The sequence below is a fragment of the Ascaphus truei genome, chromosome 1 (genome assembly GCF_040206685.1).
Source record: "Ascaphus truei isolate aAscTru1 chromosome 1, aAscTru1.hap1, whole genome shotgun sequence".
Taxonomy (NCBI): Eukaryota; Metazoa; Chordata; class Amphibia; order Anura; family Ascaphidae; genus Ascaphus; species Ascaphus truei.
In genome coordinates, this window is record NC_134483.1 from 301,713,911 (window position 1) to 301,727,594 (window position 13,684).

Sequence of the window (13,684 nt, forward strand, 5' to 3'; positions counted from 1 at the left end):
GCTGCTCTCTCCAAATATCTACTAGGCCAGTTTGTCTTAGTCCCCTCAGAAGTGCAGTGTTACCTACTTGCCTTCTAGACTGTTGGGGTGTCGTGCGATCGACCTTAGGGTTGAGTACGGTGTTAAAGTCCCCTCCCAAAACAATATGACCCTCGGCCCACTGTTGCAGCTTTTGAAAGAAAGCGTTAAAGAAATCTGTTTGTCCTTCACTAGGCGCGTATATACATGCCAATGTAATTCTGGTCTGTTTGAGGAGCCCAATCAGCACGATATACCTGCCCCCGGGGTCCCTTTTGATCTTCTCGACCTGGAATTGGGTGTTATTGTTTATTAATATAGCTACCCCTCTCTTTTTTTCCTCCCCTGAAGCCAAGAAAAACTGACGGAAGTGTGAGTCTATAAATTTAGGGCTGTGTCTAGAACTGAAGTGTGTCTCCTGAAGAAAGACCACCTCAGCCCCTCTCCTCCTGAACTCCGCGAAGGCGACTCTCCGCTTGTGTGGACTATTAAGCCCTTTGGCGTTTTGTGATATAAAGGTTACCGCCATATTGAGATAAGTTGTGTGTGCAGATAGGGTGTATAGGCGTAATTACTCTTACCCCTGTCCTGGGGCTCCTGATGGGCTTGCGAGCCGTGGTGCTTGCCCTTCCCGAGCGGGTTCCGTCTGACGCCTGTTGGGGCTGGGATGGGGAGGGGAGAAAACATGAGGGAAAATAACATATATACATCACATATAGAAATAACAAGAACCGTATTGGTCCTAAGAGACCTCGGGTTCAATGCCCGGCTGTGATCTTTTCTTCCTGGACCTCTCCCCCCCTTGGTCCACCTCCGTGGCTCCTGAGACCAGCCACGGACAACCGGGTCTTTGCCAGGAAGGTGGGTTTTATCCCATCTCCTGGATTGGATGCACATGCCTGCAGGCAGAGTGGTGGGTACTCCCCCCCCTCGCCGGCAGTTATGCTAAACTAAAACCTAACCTCTAACTCTGAACTACTGTCGTGTTTGGGCAATTTTTTTTTTCCCCCTTTCCACCCCCACCCAAACCTAGTGTAAACCCTAATTATCCTCTATAATCTACTCTCTCCCCCTCGACATTCTCTATACTACTTCCCAAAACTCTGAACTACTTTAACCCTTCAATTCTGTCCTTCCTCCGTTTCTGCTATACCCACCTGCAGACTCTTGTGCCCTACCTACCCCTCGCTTCCCTCCTGGGGATAATTTTTCCCTTGACCGCCTGTTAACGCTGGGACTTAATCCTTTTTAGTGGACTCTGTGGCCCTTAGCGTCCCTCTGTGGCTCCATGCTATCGGGTGTGAATCTGCCTTCTTTCCTACCGCCCGCCTCTCACTTTCCTTCCCCCCCTCCCCCTCGGGACCCCCCCGACCGTCCTCGAGACCTCCGCTCTCCTGCCCCCCACCATCGCCCATGTCCCCTTTGTCCCTCCTGTGTCGGAGCTTCTCCCCGGCGGCGGATCTCGCGTGCCTCCGCCGAGGAGCCCCGCAGCACATCCGGGTCGTCGCCGTCCTCTTGACGTCACCGCGACTCCATCCCGGCGCTCCATTGCCTTCCCTTCCAGCGTTCTCGCGAGATCCAACGCTTTGACGTCACCGAGCTGGGCGGGCCATTCTCATTCACAGGCGGGCCTCCGAGGAGAGAGGGCTGGTCCAGGGGCAGCTCCCTGGGCGGGTCCCGTTGCCGGAGCATTCCATCCTGCCAAAAGCTGCGCCGCCATGGAAGTCTTCGCGCTTCATCCCCACCTTCCCGCTCAGATAGGTAAGGAAACGCCATCTTGGTTCCTCCAGATCTGTGTTAGATGAGATTAACGGCCACCATTTGAGGCCTTCTGTCCTTGGTCTCCCTCTCCGGCCTTAGTAGTCCTTGGGGTAACAATTTGGCAGTCTTGAAGGGTAATAACTGGTTGGAAAGAAAAAACGCAACAAGCGTAACAGAACTATGCTGACTTTATTCCCTTCCTTGTTTTAAGGGCTTTTCCCGCTCCCATCTTTTCTGTTTAGGCTCTTATCCTTCGGGGGAGAGGGACCCTGACGTCTTGGCGGGGAGTCCGCATTGGGACCTTGTTGGGCCCCCTCTGTGGAGTTAGCCACATTTCCCTGCACTCCAAGCTTTTTCAGGAAGGATGCCCCCTCCGAAGGATGTTTGAGGACGTGGGGTCTTCCATTTTTCGTGGCCACCAGGGCAAAGGGGAAGGCCCAGCGGTATCTTATTTCACTGTCTCTGAGTGCCCGTGTAACATGGCCTACCGCTCTTCGCCGAGCCAGAGTGAGGGGCGACAGGTCCTGATATACTGTGAGGGTGACCCCCTCAAAGGTGATATGGGGGGTGGCCCGGGCTATCCTTCCCACCTCCTCCTTTACGGAGAAGTAGTGGAGGCGGAGGATCACATCCCTAGGGGGATTTGAGGCCAGTGGCTTAGAGCGCAGGGCTCTATGGCACCTGTCCATCCTGAAGTCAGATTCCGGCTTATCCGGCAGGATGGAGGCCATCCAGCGTGTCAGCAGCGCCTCCGGGTCCAAGATCTCCTCCGGGATCCCCCTGACTCTCAAGTTGTTCCTCCTATCCCTGTTTTCTCCGTCTTCCTGGCGGGCCTCCAATTCCATCACCCTCTGTTCTAGGGCCTGTATACGGGTGTTTGTTTCCTGCTGTGAGTTAGCGCTAGCTTCCATGCGCTCCTCCAAGTCGTTGGTTCTGGTCCCGATCTGCATAAGATCATGCCGGAGCCCCTCCACCTCCCCCCTGAAAAAGGATTTCAGATCCACCAAGAGCCTGGAGATTTCCTTTTTAATAATTTTGGATTGTTCCGCCGCTGCTCTTGATCCCTCAGCATCCTGGGCGGAATCGGAGTCCGACACCGCTGACATCTCCGCGGCCCCTGCCTTACTTTGTCCCGTGAAGTAGGCCCTGACATCCGACTTGCGTCGGGCTTTCTGCCTCGTTGCCGCCATCAGGGTCTAGGGCTTATTTGCCGGATCGGGGTGTATTTACGTTCACGTATTGCCTTTTTGCTTTTGTCCGAAGTCGGTTTTAGTCTGATTTATTATCTTTATTATGCCGGCGGTTGGTGGAGCTGAGTGACTAAGCGTCCATCACCAGCCAGCCGCGCATGCCATTCCTCGTGACGTCACAGGAAGTCTCCCTGATAGCGCCTTTTGGAACTTGTTGTCCCCGTGTTCCCACCCTGAGCCTTGAAGTTATAAAGTTTAATATAAAATGCGGTAAATTCCTCCGCTATTTTCTGTTCGTTATAGATGATTTCTCACGATTAATTTTTTATCGCTGTGATCTGGGAACGCTTCTGTATACCTCTTAGTTTGCTCGCCAAAAGTCTGTCAGCCTTATTGCCCTTGTCATAGTATTTCTGACAAGTCCATGTAAGAGCTTTTTCTACTTCTTCCATTTGGGCTTGTTTTAGCTCATTCCTGGCTGCGGTCAAGGTTTTATAAATCTTTTTCGAGGGGTTGGGTTTGTGCTGTTGTTCCAGCTTAATTATTTTAGTTGTAACAACTAGTGACATACCGCTCACCTCAATATTGAATACCAACTCTATGATAGGGATGACAGACATACATATATAAGGAGACAAAGGATGCTCCTAAAAAGATCCCACTTTAATGCACAGCAAAGCCGAAAATAGTCCACAGGTATAGTAACCCACTAGAGTAATGGTAAGGCTATAAGGGTACAATTAAGTAACCGCTCCCAACACTGTGGGAGGACAATTACCACTAAAATGCCCTAGGGCAAAAATAATAAATGATTTATTGATATTCAGAAGTCGACGCAGTAACACACACTCAAAATAACCATAAAAACAATTAAAACATAAATCACGGGTGAGGCAGGGTAAGGGGATATTATTATAAGATGAATTCCCAAATATTAGTGTATGTCCCCTTACCAGTACCAGGTGGTAGTGTGAGACACAATGGTAAATACAAATGATAGGCAATAGAGAATGCTAGAGCCTCTGGTCTCAGGGTATGGTGGAGGTTGCACTAATCATTGCATGCTGTGATTGATCTGCTCAGTATCAATAGTTGGATATCACACTGACAGTAGGTAGTGATGCATGCAGAGTAGTGAATGCAAATAAATGTGCCACTGTCATATATCACAAAACCTATATAGGTACTAGGTCACATGATCAATGATTCAGTAAATCATTAGTGCACATTATACCACATTATATAAATGAACCGCGGCATGTGCATCAAAAACCGGACCTGATATATGCATAAACTACCTCTGCTAGGCAGTTAACAACTCGAACAACCCCACACAAACTACCAGGAACAGTCTCACCCGTGACTCCTCCTACACGACGTCAACGTGGTGACGTCATGCCGACGATCGTTTCGCGCATAAGGGGCTGGCGCTTTCTCAAGGTTCAGCCTCACCCGTGATTTATGTTTTAATTGTTTTTATGGTTATTTTGAGTGTGTGTTACTGCGTCGACTTCTGAATATCAATAAATCATTTATTATTTTTGCCCTAGGGCATTTTAGTGGTAATTGTCCCCCCACAGTGTTGGGAGCGGTTACTTAATTGTACCCTTATAGCCTTACCATTACTCTAGTGGGTTACTATACCTGTGGACTATTTTCGGCTTTGCTGTGCATTAAAGTGGGATCTTTTTAGGAGCATCCTTTGTCTCCTTATATATGTATAATTATTTTAGTTGTCAGATCTGTTATTAATTTCACCTTGGCCTTTCTGTGGGATGCAATTGAAATAAAAGTTCCCCTAATTGCTGCCCTATGGGCTTCCCACAGAACCGCCGGAGAGTCTACTATGCCCCAGATGAGAGCGAAGTACTCCCTAAGAGCCTTTTTAATTTCTTTTTCTACCTCCGGGTGGTTCAGTAGGGAGTCGTTCAGCTTCCAAGTGTAGGCGGTTAATTTATGAAATGGGGTGGATAGGGTTAATGTGATGGGGGCGTGATCTGACCATGTAATGGGGCCTAAGTCCGAATTTGTGCAGGCTTCCAGGATATATTTGGTAGCAAAAAAATAGTCTATACGAGAGTATGACTGGTGGGGTGCGGAATAGAATGTGTAATCTTTTTGGCCCTGGTGTTGGATTCTCCAGATGTCCATTAAGGAATATTCCTTGGTGATTGTTTTAAATTGTTTCTCCATCCTCTGAGGTGGAGCTCTGTGTTGGCCTTGTTGGCCTGAGGTTCTGTCCTCCGCAGAGTTTATGGCCATATTAAAGTCTCCGCCCACAATCAACGAAGATAGGTAGGTAGGGTCAACCTTTTCTAACACTGCTTTCAGGAATTCCGTTTGATGATCATTTGGCGCGTAGATGTTGATCAGAGCGACCGGCGAGCCAGCCAGTGAGCCATATACCATTAGAAATCTACCCTCTGGGTCTGAAGTGGTTTTGGTGATATTGAATGGGGTTCCTTGTCGGAGCAGGATCGCTACTCCTCGCTTTTTACTGTTAAATGACGAGAAGAAACCCGTAGGGAATCCATTGCTAATCAATTTGGGCAGCTCTTGGGATGTAAAGTGCGTCTCTTGGAGGAAGATGATATCTCCCTTGGACTTTTTCAGCTCTTGGAGCGCCAGTCGTCTTTTTCTATTATTATTCAGGCCCTTTACGTTTAGTGATACAAGTTTAATTGCGGACTGACTAGCCATTTGGGCGAGAGAGTTTAGTGTCCATCGGGGTCTCGCCCTTCCCACCGGGGAGATCCTGGTTCTTTGGTTCAGAGAACCTTTTTAACGCTTCTTGATGGTGCTGTTTGAGTATGGGTGTCAGGCCCGCCCGACGAGGGGTTGGGTGTGAGGAGGGCAGGGAAGGTCGAGAGGGGGGGGGGGAATAGGCTGCTGGGACAGGGTCAGCAGCAAGAGGCAAAGTGGGACGAGGTCAGCTAAGGACCTCCAATAAGTACGGCCGGGATTGGCTACCGGCATTTGGGCTTAAGGCCCAATGGGGGGGGAATCCGATGGTTCAGGCATGGGCGTGCAGGGAAGGTGCGGACCCTTGACCCTTGTACTTGCTTAGTGTAAGCTCTACCTTAGTTTAAGAGGGTGGGGGGAGGGGGGGAAATGGGAGGGGGGGAAAGGGGTCAAAGGGACGCAGGTCACGAAACGCGTCAGAGTTACTATGTACTCCTTTTGACCACTTAATAAACCTTTTTATATCCGATACTGGTTTGCAGCCCCCATTGTTTGCACGGTTGTGCTCCGCCACTGTACCCTATGGGACTACTCTCTGCAATTACGTCTGGCATGACGCACCCACTAATCAAGGACTGAGCTGTGCTTCAAGGGAGTTCCTCACATTGATCGTTTGATTGGTATGTACTTTTGTTTTGCTGGGGGTCTATACAGGACCTTTATGGTATATACTGTATAGAGATCTGTGTTAGCCGTCCAGCGTAACTAGTACACTCCTATGTTTATATCATCCTAATGAGTCTCCTTAGCTCTTATACATGCTCTAATGCCTTGGTTACATATTTTATTACTCTGAATATGCATGTATGTTCCTAGGACAGCAGAGCCCTGAATATTGGGATAATATACCTCACCCACTACGGTCAAGCTTATAGGTTTTGGACATGGGGAAGGCGTGGGGAGGGGAGGGAAAACTCCTAGCATAGCCATAACATGGAGATCTTTCTGACAATCCTTAAAACCAATGTAATAAACGTGAGAACAACTCTTAACAGGCTCAGTACATGAAAAGCATTATAACCTCTCTTTTTGTCAGTCGGTCAAGCTTATAGGTTTTGGACCTGGGAAAAGGGGGGGAGATGGGGAGGGGGGAGATAGGGGGGAGGGGGAGACCTGGGTTGACAGGTAACACAACAGCACATTGCATTAATGTTTTTAGGTATCATGCTGAACATAAACGGAATACTTCCTACGCTTGCTGGTCGGGGAAGAGGGGGGGAGGGATGGGGCTCTTACATTTAGTGAAGTTAATATCCGAGGATCCTTATGACATTTCTATTTGATCTATGTTGCCCGCCGTGTGCCTTCCTCAGAGGGTTTGACAACGTATTTTATTACTGCAGGCGGCATCATTAGTATGGGGCCGTGCGGCCATATCTTCTGCGGCGGAAGGGCAGGCTTATGGGCTTTGGAGCGTGAGGGGGGAGGGGGAAGGGGGGGAGAGAAAAGGGAGTACATTATATTATAACACATACAGTACAACTTTTCTCAACTTAAACATTCATCAACTGAGGAACTGGTTGTTTTTTTTTTTACATAACAACTGTGGCATAGGGACGGCTTAGCACTAGATCCATGTGGCCAGCTAATCTAGACTGCCAGTTACTGTAATAGTGTCACTGCCGCTGCTTCCATTATCGAAGTCATTTGGGCTTCCTGTCTTGTGCAGGGCTCATTAGGCAGCTTCCCAGTTAACTAGTATTTCCTAGTCCGGGGGGTGGGGAGGGTAGCAACAGTCGTGCGAACCGAGCCTGGGGTCCATAGTCCTGTACCCGGGCCTTAGACAGATTAAATTTTGCTACTTACAGTTAGTAGATCGCAGTGCTGTTGTCGTAGCATCGCGCTCCCCTCCTATTCCCCCCGCCAACCCCTAAAGCCCAGCCGGACCTCAGCACTCTTCAACTGCCATTCGGTCAGCGTCAAAAGTTATAGTAGCTTCAGCTGTGGGTTGCCTCCGATCGTCAGGGGTCGGATTCAGAAGCTATGCGTCTGGCTGGGTCTGGTGTGGTTCTTGAGCCGTCATGTGCTCCCGTCTTCGCTGTGGACTACGGTGCTTCTCATCTGTTCTTAGACTGCCTTGGCGCCGCCGTTCTCCTCGCGGGACGGGTGCTGCGTGGTTCCGCGTCCTCCCGGTGCGGTGGGTCTTGTAGTTGCTCCGTTGTCCAGGAAAGCGGCGGGGTCAGACCCAGGGCTTTCACGAATGGGGCCATGTCCTCAGGGCGGCGGATGGTTAGGAATTTGCCGTCATAGCTTACCGTAAGCTTGAACGGAAAGCCCCAGCGGTACTTCACCTCCTCCCGGAGGAATGAGGTCAAGGGCTTAATTTCTCTCCTTCGTTCGACTGTTATCCGTGACAGGTCGTTGAAAATTTGGAGAGTTTCATTTTGGAAAGGTAGTGACTCTTTCCCTCTGCAGGCGGTGATGATCTTCTCCTTTACTGTATAGCTGTGTAATCTTATGATTACATCGCGTCGCCGGTTGGGATCTTCTGATCTGGGAGCTACCGCCCGGTGGGCCCTATCCATCTCTAGGTCCATGTCCTCTAGCGGGCCGCAGAGCGATGTGAACAGTTCCGCAAGATAGGGACGAAGCTGGCCAGGTAAGACCGTCTCCGGTACATTTCTTATGCGCAGATTCTGGCGCCTGTCCCTATTTTCTTGGTCTTCCTGCCCGTCTTTGAGACGGGAGATCTCCTCTCCTAGCCGGATGATTTCTTCCTCGGCTGCTGTTTGTCTTGCCAGGGACTCCTCCAGTCCACCTTCCAGAGTCGTTGTCCTCTCTGTTAGGCCAGACATCTCCTGTTTAATCTCCGCTACTGCTGCTTTGATTTCTGCCTGCAGGGATGTTTGGAGCTTGACATGCATGGTGGAGAATAGGCTCTCCAGGTAGGATCGGGTGATCGGTTCCTCTATATCCATTTCAAGAGTTGCATGGGCTTTCGTACCCATATTTAGAGCTGCTTGCGGCTCTTGTGAGCCTCGTGGTCCGCCACCCTCTTGGTTTGCTGGACTCTTCTGTGTCGGGGAGAAGAACCGTGACACCGCCTGTGCTGCGGGCTTCTTTGTGTGTTTGGACATGCTCCGATCTCTCCAAGTAATGGGGGTATGTTTTTGAGCCTTGAATTTCTGGTTTGGGAGTGTTATTTATTAAGTTTTAGCCGGTGGGTCTGCGGAGCTCCCCTCCTACACCCCCATTCCTGATGACATCATCGGAAACCCATCCCTTTAGCACATTTTTAATGGATCATCAAAATTCAGTATTGTCATAGACAACTTAGGATCTGGCTGTGTTTTTTTTTTTTAGGGAAGCTGTGTCTTTAACTGAAACGGGAGGCGGCCATCTTGGATCCAGATGGAACGCAGGCTGAAACACATGACATGAAGATAGCTCCTACTCAGAAAGCTCTTATTCAGACCACAGCTCTGATCAGACCCTCTCTTCACAGTGGGGGCGCAGGCAGGCTCAGGAGGGATCAGGTAGGGCGCAAGAAGGCGGGCAGCCAATATCTTCAACTGGTTTAGCCAACAAAATAGTCAGTGGGTCCATAGAAATGGACACATCCGTTATTTCTTTTTTTAATAGATTGGATAACGATCCAATATTTCTATTGCCGGACACGTTCACCAAATGTGGACCATATCGCTTCTCTGCCCACAACCCCTCCAGCACAGATCAGACACCACAGGGTAGATTTGCTTCAGCCGCCATGGCGTGAGGTACCAATGAATAAAATTTTATATATATTTTCTTTAGTTGCTGTGCATATGGAAGTTTTTGCAGCAAACTCCCATATATCCTCCCAATCATCCCTTTCAATTTCTATTTTCAAATCCGCTGCCCATTTGAGCATGCAGTCATGATCATGTGAATTGACCAAGGCCTCCAAACTGGCTTTTATTCTAGTTATCAAACCTTTTTGATAACTACCTCTCCTACATAGGCAGCAGAGATGTAGAGGAGCACAGCAGCGTTTCTTGGCAGCATACCAGCTAGTGGATCGCCAAAATGAGGGTAACTCCAAGCAGGGATTAGTATTAAAAGAGTACTTTAATGGTCAGTGCAAAACAGAACAATGGTAAGAGCGCACCTACGGGTTTCGTCCGTAAAGGACTTTCTCAAGGTGGATTATACTCTATGTCCCTGAACCTGGATCCATTATGGTATATGGAATTATCAGTATACTAATGAGCCATCTATGGTGATGCACCATAAACACCACTTACCTCTCCTACATAGTGCTTCAAAACTTGTGAAGGGAGTAAAATCTAATTTTGGGGACATTTTTGGAAAAAAAATTCTGATCTGTAGATATTTAAACATACTAAGGTCTGGTGCCTCATACCTAGTTAGGAACTCTTGGAAACTAGAAAGTTTTCCTTTATGCACTAGGTCGGCAACTACTCTAATATGTTTAGCTTTAATTTGGTCGAATTGTTTATAATCACAGCCTGGGGGGAAATTGGGATTGTTAAAAAGCGGAGTGAGTTGCGAAACGGGAGACACAAGATTTAATTTGCCCTTAGACTTGCTCCAACTCTCCCAGGTAAATCTCGTCAGATCTAGCTCAAACATTTTGGCGTACACCTCCTTAGCCAGTGCCCATAGGGACACTGGCAGAGAAGACGTTCTAGCATATTGGGATTCTATAGCTAACCAACAATATTGTGTTGGATCAGCGTTCCACATCACCACCTGCCTTAGTTGGGCAGCTTGGTAGTATTTCGAGATATCTGGGACACCCAAACCTCCTCTTGTCTTTAAAGCCATCATCACCGATCTAGCTGTTCTAGGCCTTTTACCTTGCCAAATAAAATTAAATATTCTATTTGGGAAATTTTTCAGTTCGGATCCCGGTATCCGGACTGGGAGAGTCTGGAAATGATATAATAACCTAGGGAGTATATTCATCTTGACTGATACTATTCTCCCAATCCATGACACCTGATATCCTTCCCACTTTGCCAGATCCCTTTTAATCTTATCAAACAATGGTGGATAGTTGCCTTGATATAGGGAGTGGTAGTTCCTAGACACATTTACTCCCAGATATTTAATATGTGAGGAACTCCATCTGTAGCTGAAATTCAGTTTTGGTAATTTTATCTCTGGATCCGAAAGATTCAGATTAAAAGACTGTGACTTGTCGCTGTTCATTTTATATCCAGAGATTTTTCCAAAGTCTGATAGCGCCTTTTGGAGGTTGGGTAAAGAAGTCTGAGGGCTTGCTAAAGTCAGAATAATATCGTCTGCGAATAATGAGATTTTATCATTTGTTTTCCCAATCACTATATGCAATGTATATTACTATTTGCTCTTATTTTAGCAGCCAATGGCTCAATCGTTAGAGCGAAGAGAGGAGGAGATAATGGGTACCCTTGTCTCGTACCATTTAAAAAAAAAAATTTCCCCAAACATTTTTATTAGGCATAATCATCTTTACAGACATTGGTTTTACATTATCAGTGTTGGCCTAATACAGTTGTATTTTCCTTGTTCATGTGGGGGGAGAGAGAAAGAAAGGAAAGATCCCCTAAGGCCACGTCATGGTCTCTGGGGTGTGGAAAAAGAAAGAGAGGAAAGGGGGGGGGGGGGAGAGAGGGAGTCATTCCACCCTCGTCCGGCCGGGTCCCGGCATCCATCCTTCACGGCTCTACTGTGGTTCAGATCCGTCTGGGGTTGTATCCTGATTTGGTTCGGATTAATGGGTTAACCAGGGTTCCCAGATTTTATAGAAACCTTCAGTTGAGCAGTTCAAGAAGGCCGTGAGTTTTTCCAAACTCATAACATCGTTAACTCTTTTTTTCACTAGCTGTTTGGTGGGGGGCGCTATCTTCTTCCAAGAGTATGCGACTGAACACCTTGCTGCTGTTAGAATAAAGGAGATTAATTTCCATACTGGGCGATCGATGTCCTCTATCGGCCTGCCCAGTAGGAAGGTCAGTGGATCTATAGGAATTGTGAGGCCTGTGACCTCTTTTATCAAATCTTGTACCGTAAGCCAGTATTTCTGAATTTCTGGACATGACCACCAGATATGGGCCATGTCCCCTCTATGTCCACAGCCTCTCCAGCATAGATCTGAGGCCAGAGGGTAGATTTGTTTTAACCTCACTGGGGTAAGATACCAATGATACATTATTTTATAGATGTTTTCCTTCACTGTGGTACAGATGGAAGTTCCTGAGGCTGCATCTCATATTTCCTCCCAGTCCTCTCTGTCAATAACTATGTCCAATTCCGCTTCCCATTTAAGCATATAGTCGTGAGCGGTAGAGTTCACCGGATTCTCCATGCCGGCATATATTTGTGTTATTAGACCTTTTTGATGTACTCCTTCGCGACAGAGTTTCTCAAATTTTGTGAGAGGGGGGAATTTCAATGATGGGGACATTTTTTGTAGAAAGTGTCGAATTTGGAGAAACTTAAATGTATCCAGGTGGGGTAATTTTAATTTGGTTCGCAATTCTTGGAGACTCAGGAACTGTCCATCGCTCAGCAGGTCCGCGATCGCTCTGATCCCCATTGTTTTAAATAGGTCGAATTGTCGGGTTTCACACCCTGGTGGGAATTTAGGGTTGTCAAATATTGGAATGAGCTGAGAGCAAGGGGACGAGAGTAAGAATTTAGTTTTAGTTTTTGCCCATATGTCCCAAGTATGTTTTATTGCCCCCAGCCCGAATTTGGGCGCCATGTCATTTCCCCTGTCACCGCTCCAGAGAAAAGCTGGTAGAGAAGGCGTTCTGGAGTAATGAGATTCAATTGCTAGCCAACATAGCTTGTCTGGGTCCGAGTTCCACATTACCACCTGTTTTAATTGGGCAGCTTGGTAATATCTATTAATGTCTGGGACCCCCAGTCCTCCTTTTGTCCTAGACGCCATAAGAACCGACCTAGCTACCCGGGGTCTCCTTCCGTTCCAAATAAATTGGAGGATTTTATTTTGGATAGTTTTTAATTCAGAACCAGGGACATGGATCGGGAGCGTCTGGAAATAATATAATAATCGGGGGAGTATATTCATTTTAACTGAGATCATTCTCCCGATCCATGAGATCTGGTATTTTTCCCATTTATCCAGATCTTTTTTAATTTTCCTAAATAGGTTGGGATAATTATTTTGGTATAGGGAGCAATAGTGCCTCGATACATGTACTCCCAGGTATTTGATGTATATAGGGCTCCACTTATAATTAAAGTTTGATTTCAATGTCCGCATCTCTGGTTCTGATAGATTTAAGTTGAGGGCTTCTGACTTATCACTGTTAATTTTGTATCCTGATATTTTGCCAAATTCCTTTAATTCTTTGTGTAAGTTGGGAAGGGAGATCTGGGGCTGCGTTAATGTTAATATGATATCGTCTGCGAACAATGAGACTTTATAGTTTATTCCGCCAATTGGTACCCCCTGTATATTTATATTGTCTCGTATTTTAGACGCTAGTGGTTCGATTGTTAGGGCGAAGAGGAGAGGGGACAAAAGGCATCCCTGTCTCGTTCCATTTTTCATTTCAAATTTTTTTGCTGTACCCCCCGGGAGTTTCACCACTGCAGACGGGCAGCAGTACAGCGCTCGGACTCCCGCTAGATACGCATCTTTTAAGCCGAATTTCTGCATTGTTTTGTCAAGAAATAGCCAATCAATTCTATCGAACGTCTTCTCTGCGTCCAGGCTTAACAGAAGCGCTTTGGTAGCTGTGAGGTGGGCATGATCAACTATATTTATAATTTTGCGGGTGTTGTCTGAGGCTTGTCTGCCAGATACAAACCCCACCTGGTCGTTGTGAATTAATCTCGGTAGGATGGGATTCAGTCTATTTGCCAGGATTTTGCTGTATAGCTTAAGATCGTTATTTAGTAGGGAGATTAGTCGGTAGCTCCCACATAGCAGTGGGTCCCTACGCTCTTTGTGGATGATGGCGAGATTGGCCTGGGTCATTGATGGGGGGATTGGGCTGCCCTCCATGAATGAATTG